The 12,885-nt window shown below is 45.0% G+C and overlaps 3 non-coding genes across 3 annotated transcripts; 1 reads left to right on the forward strand and 2 right to left on the reverse strand.

The window, feature by feature from the left end:
• The first annotated feature begins 9,884 nt into the window (after positions 1-9,884).
• trnag-ccc (transfer RNA glycine (anticodon CCC)) lies at positions 9,885-9,956 on the forward strand. Its single transcript has one exon. It is a non-coding gene; the product is annotated as a tRNA-Gly (tRNA).
• Positions 9,957-11,799: 1,843 nt separating this feature from the next.
• trnan-guu (transfer RNA asparagine (anticodon GUU)) lies at positions 11,800-11,873 on the reverse strand. Its single transcript has one exon. It is a non-coding gene; the product is annotated as a tRNA-Asn (tRNA).
• A 118-nt stretch (positions 11,874-11,991) lies between these two features.
• trnam-cau (transfer RNA methionine (anticodon CAU)) lies at positions 11,992-12,063 on the reverse strand. Its single transcript has one exon. It is a non-coding gene; the product is annotated as a tRNA-Met (tRNA).
• Positions 12,064-12,885: the final 822 nt, after the last annotated feature.

Genomic DNA, 12,885 nt, shown 5'->3' on the forward strand with positions numbered 1-12,885 from the left:
AAGAAACTGCTGGCAATGACCTTATAAACTTTAGGCATTAAATAAAACGACATCTTTCAACTAAACTGCGTCATAACATTAAATCACGCAGTGGCATGAAGTCAACATGGCAAATCCAGCCACGAACTGCCCCACCTCACAGGGAGGGGTCCTTCTTTTATACCCTGTAAAAAAAAACCTGTCACATGACCTCTACTGGCGGGAAAATGACGTCACTCCATCACAACAAGACCATTACCTCAAGTCCAGTATAGCTTCAACACCTGTCACGTGACAAGTACACCACTGTCACATGTCACAGGTACTTAACAGGTTAAATACCTCCTATTACAAAGAAGGCACGGCAGCGCTCTACGTGTCATCTAAATGTTTGACAGACTTCAACAGATGTATGGTGGAGAGTACATTGACTGGTGGCTTGTGGACCTGACATGGAACCACCCATGCCCTTGTACGGAAAAGCCCACAGAACATAATGGATAGAGCCCTGTTCAGCACAGGTAGAGGCCTCCCTACCGCTGAGCACATCTACCCAGAATGCAGTACCCCGACCATGCAAGTCATGCCCTCTTCACACAGTTCCATCAGGAAGGAGGTAACACATCAGCAGGTCCATTACCCTCAACCATCAGATTCTTGAAAAAGAACGGTTAACTTGATTTACCGAACACTGAGCTGTACCCAGTACCTATAGACTCACTTTCAAGACTGATTATTTCATGTTCTTAACTTTCATTGATTATTTATTTGTTGTCAATATTTTGTTCGTTTTCTTTTTACTGTATTTGCGTAGTTTATAGTCTCGTGCACATTGTTTGTTTGCTGTGTTTGTTGAGTGCAGTCTTTCATCGATTCTCTTGTGTTTCCTGATGTTTACTGTGAATCTTCATGTGTTGAAGTGTATATAGTTCAGTATTAAATATAGTTTAATCTTTAAATTTTGAACTTTGTTCGCTATTATATTCTGACGCCATGCTGTTCTCCAGTACAACAAAGATTATTTGCAAGGAAGGTGGAATCTTTGATACCTTTTCCGGGTACATCTCAACCCTACAGTGCTAAGACTGACTGATCAGGACATTTTAATCCAAGCATCCTACAGTGGTTAGATAATTACGGAAGTGCTGTTTGGACAAGTCCAATATTTAAATTGGACTCCCATTTACCCATTACATTACAAAACACTTGTTATTTCAAAAGTATCTTTCCAATGGCCCTCACAATCAAAATCAATATGTCAAAATATGTCAGTGGAGAGCGGCTAGTGAGTGAGTAGGCCACTGAAGGAGTGTAGCTTTGAGGCTTTGGCTCGAGAGGTTTTGGCAGCTTTGGTAGTTGGATTGTTCAACCAAGTTAATCAAGATTTGATTAGCTCAGACTCAGCAGAAAGCCGTTGATTGGGCAATCGAAAATTAAAAGCTGAAACAAATAAAAAGAGGAGTAGCTCAAGCAGAGCGGCCAGTGAGTGAGTGGGCCAGTGAAGGAGTGGGGCATTGAGGAATTGGCTCGAGAGACTTCGGCGAGAAGAGGCGGAGGACTAGTTTGCCCACAGTGAGGTAAGGCCAGGTAAGTTTCTTTAATTAATTTAATTAACCTAGGAGTTGGTAATGAAGGCAGTAGATAGGGAAGTCCAGTGCTCCGATTGTAGGATGTGGGAAGACAGAGACAGCACAATTGTCTCTGAGACTTACACCTGAAAAAGGTGCATCTAGCTGCAGCTCCTGTCAAACGGAGTTACGGAACTGGAGTTGGAGCGGGATGAACTTTGGATCATCTGGGAGGCAGAGGAAGTAATAGATCGGTGTTTCAGAGAGACAGTCACCCCTAAAAATCAGGAGACAGGTAACTGGGTGACTGTCAGGAGAGAGAAGGGGAACAGACAGGAAGAGCAAAGCCTCCCTGTGGCCGTTCCTACCAACAATAAGTATACGGTTTTGGATACTGTTGTTGGGAAGGACCTACCTGGGACATGTTGTAGTAGTCGCGTCTCTGGCACCGATTCTGGACCCTTAGCTCAGAAAGGAAGGAGGGAAAAGAGGAGAGCAGTAGTGATAGGGGATTCGATAGTTAGGGGCACAGATAAAAGGTTTTATAAGAGAGATCGAGAATCTAGGATGGTCTCTCTGGTTCCACGATCCACGATATGTCGTATCGAGTTCTGGGTATTCTCAGGAGAGAGCGTGAGCAGCCAGATGTCATGGTCCACGTGGGGATAAATGACATAGATAGGAGTAGGGATGAGGTGCTGAAGAAGGGATATAGAGAGTTAGGAAAGAAGTTAAAAAGTATGACCTTAAGGGTAGACATCTCAGGATTGCTGCCTGTGCTACGAGACAGAGAAGGCAGGAACAGGAAGGTATGGCAGATGAATGCATGGCTGAATAGTTGGGTCAGGGGGCAGGGGTTCAGACTTCTGGATCATTGAGATCTCTTCTAGGGAAGGTCTGACCTCTACAAAAAGGACGGGCTGCACCTGAAATGGAAACGGACCAGTAACCTTGCGGGCAGGTTTGCTAGAGCTCTTGGGAAGGGTTTAAACTAGGTCAGCAGGGGGTGGGAATCAGAATGTGAGTGTAGAGATTAGGGTAGAAGGACAAGGGCATGATGCAATGTGTTCTGAGTTGGCGAGGAAGCACAGACAGGGGACAAACACAAATGTAGCCAGTTAGAGGGGTTGAAATGTGTCTATTTCAACGCTAGGAGTATTAGGAATTAAGGATATGAACTTACAGAATGGATCAGTACGTGGAACTACGATGTTGTGGCCGTCACTGAAACTTGGCTGGAGGAAGGGCAGGATTGTCTGATGCAGGTCCCGGGGTTTAGGTGTTTTGAAAGGAATAGGATGGGAGGTAGAAAAGGGGAGGGCGAGTAGCATTCCTGGTCAGGGATAGTATCACGGCTATAGAAAGGGAGGACGCTGTAGAGGGAGTGTCAACTGAGTCTCTGTAGGGTGGAAGTCAGAAATAGGAAGGGATAAATCACTGTGCTGGGAGTAGACTATAGCCCTCCAAGAAGCCCTCGGGACACCGAGGAGTGGATAAGCAGGCAGAATTTAGAATGGCGCAGAAAATACAGGGTTGTCGTTATGGGTGATTTCAACTTGGCTCATATTGACTGCCACCTCCTGACTGCAAGGGAGCAGATGGGGCTGAAGCAGGTGTGTTCAAGAAGGATTCCTGACAGAGTATGTGGACTGACCGACGAGAGGAGAGGCAATACTGGATCCAGTTCTGGGCAATGAATCTGGTCAGGTGCAGACCTCTTGCTGGTGGAGCTTTTTGGTGAGAATGACCACAGCACTCTTAGCTTCAGCATAGCTATGGAAAAGGATTAAAAAAAAACTAGACAAAATGGAAAAGAGCTTAACTGGTGAAGGGCTAACTATGAAGGGATGCGGCAGGAACTTGCGAGAGTAAATTGGAAGTAGATGTTTAAGGGTGAACGCACAGAAGTAATGTGGACGAAGTTTAGGGACTACTTGTGCTGGGTTCAGGATAGGTTTGTCCTACTGAGACAAGAAAAAAAAAGTAGGAAAAGGGAACCTTGGCTGACGAAGCACATGAGGCAACTCGTCAAGAGAAAGAAGGAAGCATATGTTAGATATAAGAATCAGGGAGCGTGGGGGTGGGGGGTGTTGCTTATGAGAAATATAGTGTAGTCAAGAAGGAGTTTAAGAAAGGTCTTAGGAGAGCTCGAAGGGGCCATGAGAAGGCCTTGGCATGTAGGGTTAAGGAGAGCCCCAAGGCGTTCTATGCGTATGTGAAGAATAGAAGAATGACAAGAATGAAGATTTGGCCACTAAAGAATAAAGAAGGCCACATGTGTCGGGCGGCGGTGGAGGTTGGGAAGGTTATAAATGAATACTTTGCTTCAGCATTCACAAGTGAAAAGGACATTGATCAGGGTGAGGGCGAAATAGAACAGGCCTGTGTGCTGGACAATGTGGAGATTGAGGAAGAAGAAGTGCTGGATCTTCTTAAACACATCAAAGTGGCTAAGGCCCCAGGGCCGGATATGATATACCCCAGGTTGCTGTGAGAATTGAGAGAAGAGATCGCTGGATCAGCAGCTATGATCTTTGAATCCTCTTTGGCTGCAGGGGAGGTGCCGGTGGATTGGAGAATACCAAATGTAGTTCCCTTGTTTAAGAAAGGTAATAGGGAGAATCCTGGGAACTATAGACCGGTGAGTTTCACGTTGGTGGTCTGCAAACTACTGAAAAGGATTCTTAAGGTTGGGATATACGAGCATTTGGAGAAGTACAGTCTACTCAAGGATAGTCAACATGACTTTGTGAAGGGAAGGTCGTACTTCACGAGCCTAATTGAATTTTCTGAAGAGGTAACAAAATAAATTGATGAGGGTAGGGCGGTAGATGTGGTCTATATGGAGTTTAGCAAGGCTTTTGACAATGCCCCCCCCCCTCCCCACGATATGCTTACACAGAGAGTCATGAGGCATGGGATCAGTGGAACCCTGGCTGTTTAGATAAAACAAACTGGCTTACAGGAAGAAAGCAGAGGGTAGCAGTGAAAGGAAAATATTTTGCCTGGAGTTCAGTGACTAGTGGAGTGCCGCAAGTTACTGTCTTGGGAACCCTGCTCTTTGTGATTTTTATAAATGACCTGGATGAAGAGGCGGAAGGATGGGCGAGTAAGTTTGCGGATGACACGAAGATTGGAGGAGTTCTGGATGGAGCTGTAAGTTGTTGGAGGTTACAAGAGGATATAGACAGGATACAGAGTTGGGCAGAAAAGAGGCAGATGGATTTCAATCCGGATAAGTGTGAGGTGATGCATTTTGGAAGGGCAAACGAGAAGGCTGAGTACACGGTTAATGGTCGGTTACTTAAGAGTGTGGATGAACAGAGTGTTTCAAATCCGTACTTCACTCAACGTCGCTGCACAAGCTGATAGGATGTTCAAGAAGGCCTATGGGATGCTAGACTTCATTAATAGGGGGACTGAGTTCAAAAGTAGAGAGGTCATGTTGCAACTCTACAAATCGCTGGTGAGACCGCACTTAGAGGATTGTGCTCAGTTCTGGTCAGCTCATTATAGAAAGGATGTGGAAGCCATCGAAAGGTGCAGCGGAGATTTACCAGGATGTTGCCTGGATTGGAAAAGAAGTCTTATGAGGCAAGGTTAGCAAAGCTAGCTTTTCTCTGGAGCGCAGAAGGATGGGAAGGGACTTAACAGATGTCTTCAAGATTATGAGAGGGATAGATAGGGTGGATGGCCTGGACCTGTTTCCCAGGGCATGAAAACCACCAGAGGGAAGTTTAGGGGAAACATCAGGGGTAAGTGTTTTTTACACAGAGTGTTGTGGGTGCCTGGAATGACTTGCCAGTGATAGTGGTGGAGGTTGAAACATTAGGAGAATTTAATAACCTCTTGGACAGATGCATTGATGAAAGAAAAAATGGAGTGTTGCGGGGTAGTGTGGGTTTAGTACATCTTTTTAGAGGATTATATGGTTCGGCACAACTTTGGGGCCCGAAGAGCCTGTAATATGCTGTAGTACTCTAGTGTCTAGTTCCAGTGCCTAAAAGTCCTGAGCAGCATATTTTGTATTCTGAAAGAGGAAGCAGTTTTGTTGCTAAATCAGCTTTTAGGATTCCTCCCTAGAAGTTAAATTCAAATTACAAATTTTACTGTCCGCCAATGAGCAATTTTCCTGACTGTCCATTCCCCTTTGAAATGTCGGCATTTCATATCAGGAATAGAATTGCATACAAATCTATATAGAAATGCATACATTCCCGACGAAACCCAGTCTACAACTGGCCAGTGTGGAAGCTGAGTTTCTCTAATAACAATGAAAAGGAAAAACAATGAAACACCAAACGAAAACACAAACAAGACAAAACACAAAAGACAACCCTTGCACTGTCTTCTTTCAGCGCCTTCCACAAGCAACCGCAAAACTTAGAACAAGTAGTTAATTCCCACGATGATAAACATTTACACAGTTTCCAAGCAACGAAGGAGAAGAAATCGGGCTGTTTGGTGGGACCCCTCAATACTGATACAATCTCTGAAAACAACTCCTTTCTCTCTCTCTCTCTCTCTCTCTCTCTCTCTCTCTCTCTCTCTCTCTCTCTCTCTCCCTCTGTCACACGCACACACGCGCGCGCACACACACACACACAGACACAAACAAGTCACTTTCATGTGAACTCACACGTGGACACATTTTACAGAATCATAACATACAGACATTCACACTTTAAACCATTCCTGAAAATTGTTTTCTCTTAGGGGTTAAACCCTTGCTAAAATAAATCAGTAACAATCCGGTAACACCGAAGAAATGAGTTACTCCAAGCTTTTAGAGCAACGAAATGTTGGAACTTATTCGTCTTGCACAAGTAAACAAGCTTAAAGCATGAAATAACCATATTAACCAAAATTTCAACTTATTCTGTCGCTTCGGTAACTCCAATCTCTGATTTGTGTTATCATTTGCATTCCATGAAAGTCGCCTGTACAGTTTCGAACAGAACGCCCCACATGAGCACATCTGAACCCGCAGTTTGAGTCTCCAACAACGGCTCCACTCATTGGGAAAAAGCGCATTCGGGTGCGGCGTCAATTCTCTTCTGCAATCTCTCTACTGGTTTCTGCCCTGACCTGCATTTCCCCACACCTGCATTTTCTCGAAACCAAACACGTGAGCTGCCTGTAGAGTATTCTTAAAGTTCAAACCTAGCTCCTAACCTCCCCCATGATCCAATGATTTTCCAAAGAACCCTTGTCTCAGTATGCGTCGTGTCTCTGAGATCAAACAGTTCCAACATTTTATTTTAAATTAGTCAGCGCTATGAGGCACCACTGTTCTTAATCATCTATGTTTGGGTGATGGGTGTAAATGATTGCGATCTAATTTTGATCCACACATCCCTTGAAACAGTATCCACGGTGGAGACACAAATACACCACGGTGCTCTCCTTCCCTCTCCAAACATTTACGTATCTCATGTGTTGGGTGCCCGCTGTTTTTGCACATAATTGTCTGTACCGCACTTTTAATTACTCATTTATTCTGTGTTACTTGCAAAGCGGAGTGGATATTCCGATGCAAGCACAGTATAATCAAGTTCCTGTGAGTAGCAGTAACTTAGTCTCTTAAAAGACTCTATTGTATCCACCTCCACAACCTTTGGCAGCAGCCGATTTCATGCACTCACCACGCTCTGCGTAAAAAACTTGCCCCTGACATCGCCACAAAGTTCAACCTTCTCTATTTCAGTAACAATCATCTTCCTTGATCAATACTGGGATATTAATAACCCTATGGATTGCCCCCACCCAATTTTCTTAATCATTCCCAGAACACCTCCAAGTTTAATATCCTGTCAACACTGTCACAAGATTACCTCCAGTAAATCTCTTACAGAACCTTCACCAATTTCCTCACCACAGCCTGTGCCCTTTCCTATTTAATAAGATCTCTCAGAGAGTGATAGTTCTCAAACTCTCCCAACCACCTTATCACACTCCTAAGTGTGTCTGTGCACTCCTCAATCCACCATGGTCCAGCCTTCCTCCTATTAATGCTATTTTTAACAGGGGACACTTGCACAACAGTTTGATGAATGATGTGACGTAACCATTCATTGCAGAAATCCACACTATCCTCAATGTTCAGCCCCGATAGACGTTCATCAAGTAAAACCTCTTGATTTACCAACATTCCAACTCCGAAAAACAGACTCCTGTCCCCAATGTAACTCCAAACACAAGCTTATAAATATAGGAGAATGACCACTCCCCAATGTTTATAGGAGAAGCGCTGTCGACGTTTCGGGCTGAGACTCTTCGTCAGGACACAGGTCTCGGCCCGAAACGTCGACAGCGCTTCTATAGATGCTGCCTGGCCTGCTGTGTTCCACCAGCATTTTGTGTGTGATGCTTAAATTTCCAGCATCTGCAGATTTCCTTGTGTTTACTCCCCAATGTTTCATCACCCATGACATACCGTAACTCACTCACTCCAGCCAGAATGCTTGAAAGTGGAGTTAAATCTACAGCAGTTTCTAAACTATTATAAACATTAAATCTCATATTTTTCCCATCATTAACGCACAGTGATAGGAAACACCTAAAACTCCTTCTACAAACAAACCATTCCATGAATGATCCCACAGTGAACTACGTGCAGTGAAACACTGCAACAACACGCAGCGTCTTCTTAATCTTGCCTCCCAATAAATGAAATTGAAACTCTTCTATCGAAATCTCCACCAGAACACCTGTTCTAACACCTTTGATACCTCTATTTTCATTAGACAACAGAGATACTATTTTATTTTTAACAAAATAAAGCCTTCAAATCTGATGTATTGTCACAGTTTCTTATCTTAACGATTGGCACATCACCTCCTCTTAAGGTTTGAGCACAATCTATATTCCCTAAAGCAGATTTCAACTGTGTTGTTAATTTCAAACGAGAAAACGGGCAGATGCTGGACATCCAGACAACACAAAATGTCGGAGAAACTCAGGACTGATGAATGGTATCGGCCCGAAATATAACAATATAACGATTACCGCACGGAAACAGGCCATCTCGGCCCTTTTAGTCCGTGCCGAACGCTTACTCTCACCTCGTCCCACCTACCTGCACTCAGCCCATAACGTCCAATCCTTTCCTGTCCGTATACCTATCCATTCTTTTTTGTAAATGGCAAAATCGAACCTGCCTCTACCACTTCTACAAGAAGCTCGTTCTACACAGTTACCACTCTCTGAGTAAATAAGTTCCCCCTCGAGTTGCCCCTAAACTTTTGCCCCTTAACTCTCTCCTCTGGTTTGAATCTCCCCTACTCTCAATGGAAAAAAGCGTATCCACTTCATCTCTATCGATCCCCCCCCCATAATTTTAAATACCTCTGTCAAGTCCCCCCTCAACCTTCTACGCTCCAAAGAATAAAGACCTAACTTGTTCAACCTTTCTCTGTAACTTAGGTGCTGAAACCCAGGTAACATTGTAGTAAATCTCCTCTGTACTCTCTCTATTTTGTTGACATCTTTCCTATAATGTCGACTAAACTCTTTTCCGTAGGTGCTGGATGGCCTGTTGAATTCCTCCAGCATTTTGTGTGTCGACATGTAATACTTCAGAGTGAAGGATTCGGTCACCGAGTGTAACGCCGAAAGGCGTTGAGGTACAGACACTTTGAGGCAAAACTGAAAAGAAAACGCTGAACAGAACGTCCCTTGTTCTCGGGAAACTCTCCAGTTCCGGGCTATTTGCACACTAGATTGTCCCATCTTCTAATCCCGTCTTCATTTGAAACAGGAAAATTTTCCCCCCGTCGGTGAATTGAACCCCAGTCTCCTGCGTGACAGGCGGGGATTGAACTAACGAGGAATAAACAAGAGTGTGGAATCTCATACGGATATCAGGGTTTAGGAGAGTTCTTAAAGTCACTCTGATGCTTGTTTGCTGAGTGTAGAGCTGTCGTTTTTTACTCATCCCTTCCTCACCGTGTGACTGGAGGGGTCTCAGCATTCTTCAGCGATTCGGTCATTTACTGAGTTCAAGGACTGGCCAAAGGAAGGGTTTCAATTAGCGTCCAACTGCGTGTTGTTTGAACGGATATTTATAATCAGCAGTTGTTTCCCACTTTCTGATACGTGAAGCAGAAAAACCATTTGCAGCCCTTCGAATCTCTCGGGTCGATTCTCCCTTCACTCGGATCCCAGGTGCTGTGTTCCTCCAGTCTTCGGAATGTCGCGACCTCTACTGGTCAGAATAGGAACTGCAATAGAGTGAGGAATGATCCTTCAGAAAACAGCTCAGAAACTGGTAATCCAGTTACACAATCTTGTAGCACAAGAGAACATTCAGTAACGCCATCTCGTTTGTATCACGGTGCGGTGGTGGTATAGTGGTGAGCATAGCTGCTTCCCAAGCAGCTGACCCGGGTTCGATTCCCGGCCATCGCAGTTTGTACACTTTTAGCACTATGAACTTCTTTGAATTCATGGGCAATTTGGGGTGAATGAAATTCACTCCAATGGATCAGATGGAGCTCTCACGTACGATGGTGGTGATCCCTCATGTTGGATGAGCCAGTGCCCCAAACTGAATGTGATCAAAGACACAACGCGCCCCGGATATTCTCTCATTCCGCTCTTCCATCCGGCAGAAGGTACAAAAGCCTGAAAGCACAATTCACAGTCTCAGGGATAGTTTCAGTCCCACTGCTGTGTCTATTGAACGGTTTCCCGTAAGATAGGACGGTCGTTTGATCTCACAATCTACCTCGGTATGAAGCTGCACCTTATTATTTACCTGTCCCGTGCTTTCCCTGTCGCTGTTACACTTTATTCTGCATTTTGTTATTGCTTCACCTTGTTCTCTCCCAATACACTGTGTAATGTCTTGATCTCTATGAACAGTGAGGATGAGAAGCGTTTCACAGTATTTCGGTATATGTGACTGAAACACGTAGAACAGATTCAATTCCCACTGAGCCCGTTGCGGCAGCAGTAGGGAGCGCCGGCCACCGGACAGCGTAGAGGTTCCCAGCTGGTAATGAAAAGCAGCAGAAAAAAAGAGCTGAGATCACAGAGGGGGAGCAGTGAGAGAGGGTTTCACTGAACTCTCATCGATGGGAAGATTCACACTGCTTCAGTGTAGGCATCCCATATTGACATCAATGGATGGGTTGTGAGGGTGAACGGCTTTCAGTTCCTCGGTATAAACATCAGCGAGGATCTCACGAGGTCTGTGATGCACCATCAATAACTGTCGGAGACGTGAGACGAGATATAGGCTTTTATTGGCTGGAAGAAAAAACAAGAAGCAAATGACCACCATACTACATCCTGGAGACTGAGGCCGTGGCTGTGTCTCCAATCGCCTTTATACCGGGGTCCGTGGGAGGAGCCACGGTCTGTAATAGGAGCCATAGGAGCAGTCAGCATGGGGGGGGGGGCGTGTCCAGACAGGTATATGTAGTTCACCCCAGACTGTACCTACCGGCTGTGTGGTGAAAAAGGCACGACAGCGCCTCTTTTACCTCAGACGGTTGAAGAAATTTAATAAGGATCCCCAAATCCTAAAGACGTTCTACAGGGAACCATCCTGACTGGCTACATCACTGCCTGGGGTGGGAACTGTAATTCCCTCAATCGTAGGGCTTTGCAGAGAGTGTTGCGGGCATGTTAGGACACCTGTAGATGTGAACTTCCCACTATCCAGGATATTTACAAAGACAGGTGTGTAAATAGGACCTGAAGGATCGTTGGGGACCCGAGTCACCCCAATCTCAAACTGTTCCCGCTGCTGCCATCCGGGAAAGAGTACGGCAGCATAAAAGCCAGGACCAACAGGCTCCGGGACAGCTTCTTCCACCAGGCCATCAGACCGATTAATTCACGCTGATACAATCGTATTTCTATGTTATATTGACTGTTCTGTTGTACATACAATTTATAACATATAAATTACATAAGTTGTACATTACACATTTAGACGGAGACGTAACGTGAATTTTCTTACTCCTCACGTATGTAAAGGACGTAATTAATAAAGTCTATTCAATTCAAATCCACGGAAGAGACTTCGCAGTGTAGCAGTCGAATCACAGACGGGAATATGTGCAGATGCTGGAAATCCAAGCAACATGCACAAAATGCTGAAGGAACTCAGCAGGCCAGGCTGCTTCGTGATCCTGAAGAAGGGTTTCGACCTGAAAAATCGACTGTGTACTTTATTCCATAGATGCAGTTGCATATGTTCTCTTGTACGAGAGAGAGAGGAAAAAAGCTATTGAATCACTAGCGTCCCTGGGTGGGCTCGAACCACCAACCTTTCGGTTAACAGCCGAACGCGCTCACCGATTGCGCCACAGAGACGACTATTTAAAAGGGTACCAATAAATGACAAATTTCAATTGAATTGCGATTTCTTGTTATAGCTGCAAACGTATTTTAAAACACAAAGGTAAATACTTGCTACCGCCAACAGAGAACATAGCAGAGGATGGTTTCGATCCATCGACCTCTGGGTTATGGGCCCAGCACGCTTCCGCTGCGCCACTCTGCTACAAGAATTAAACCCAATTGTTGAGCTATGAATGCTACGCTTTTTTGTGTGTATCTATTTATATATGTATGTATGCGCTTATGTTTCTGTATCTGTACATGTCATTGTCTGGTTCTGTGTCTGTACATGTCTGGGTCAGGTTCTGTGTCTGTATATGTCTGGGACCGTTCCGTCTTTTTCCTGTTTCATACCCGCGTACTTCACTTTCTTTTGTGGATTCCCTGTTTCTCCTCTTTCTCGTTTTCTCCACCTTCCCTCCTCTCTGACCCGCCCAGTAAAGGCCCAGGTCTTAACTCTCCCGCGTAGGACGGTGTAAATGCAGTTTGGCAGTTGCTTATCCCATGGCCATCTGAGTTACTCCAGCATTTTGTGTGTTGCTCGGAATTTCGCCATCTGGAACTTCCCGCCGATTTTTCAATTCACTGTCACCAACCTGGAGATGCCGGGGGTTGAATCCCGGACATCATACATGACAGCATTCGATCTCTCATTGAAATATATACTGGTTGTCAAATGTGCTGTAAGTCCTCTTTCTGAGCCACCGATCACAAAGAGCGAACATTGAAAACAGAAGTCGGAGGGGATATCTAGCTTCTCCAGCCTGCTCCGCCATTCAATCCGATCCTGCCTCGATTTCTCGGACTTCCTGTAATGCCCCCTCACCCTTTCACCATTTCGCATCTCCTGTTCCCTCTCTCACCTTAACTCCTTTTGCCTGCCATCGCCTCCCTCTGGTGCTCCTCCTCCGTTTGTTTTCTTCCATGGCCGTCTGTCCTCTCCTATCAGACTCCCCCTTTTCCAGTCCTGTATCTCTTTCGCCAA

This window comes from Hemitrygon akajei, chromosome 28 (genome assembly GCF_048418815.1).
Source record: "Hemitrygon akajei chromosome 28, sHemAka1.3, whole genome shotgun sequence".
Lineage (NCBI taxonomy): Eukaryota > Metazoa > Chordata > Chondrichthyes > Myliobatiformes > Dasyatidae > Hemitrygon > Hemitrygon akajei.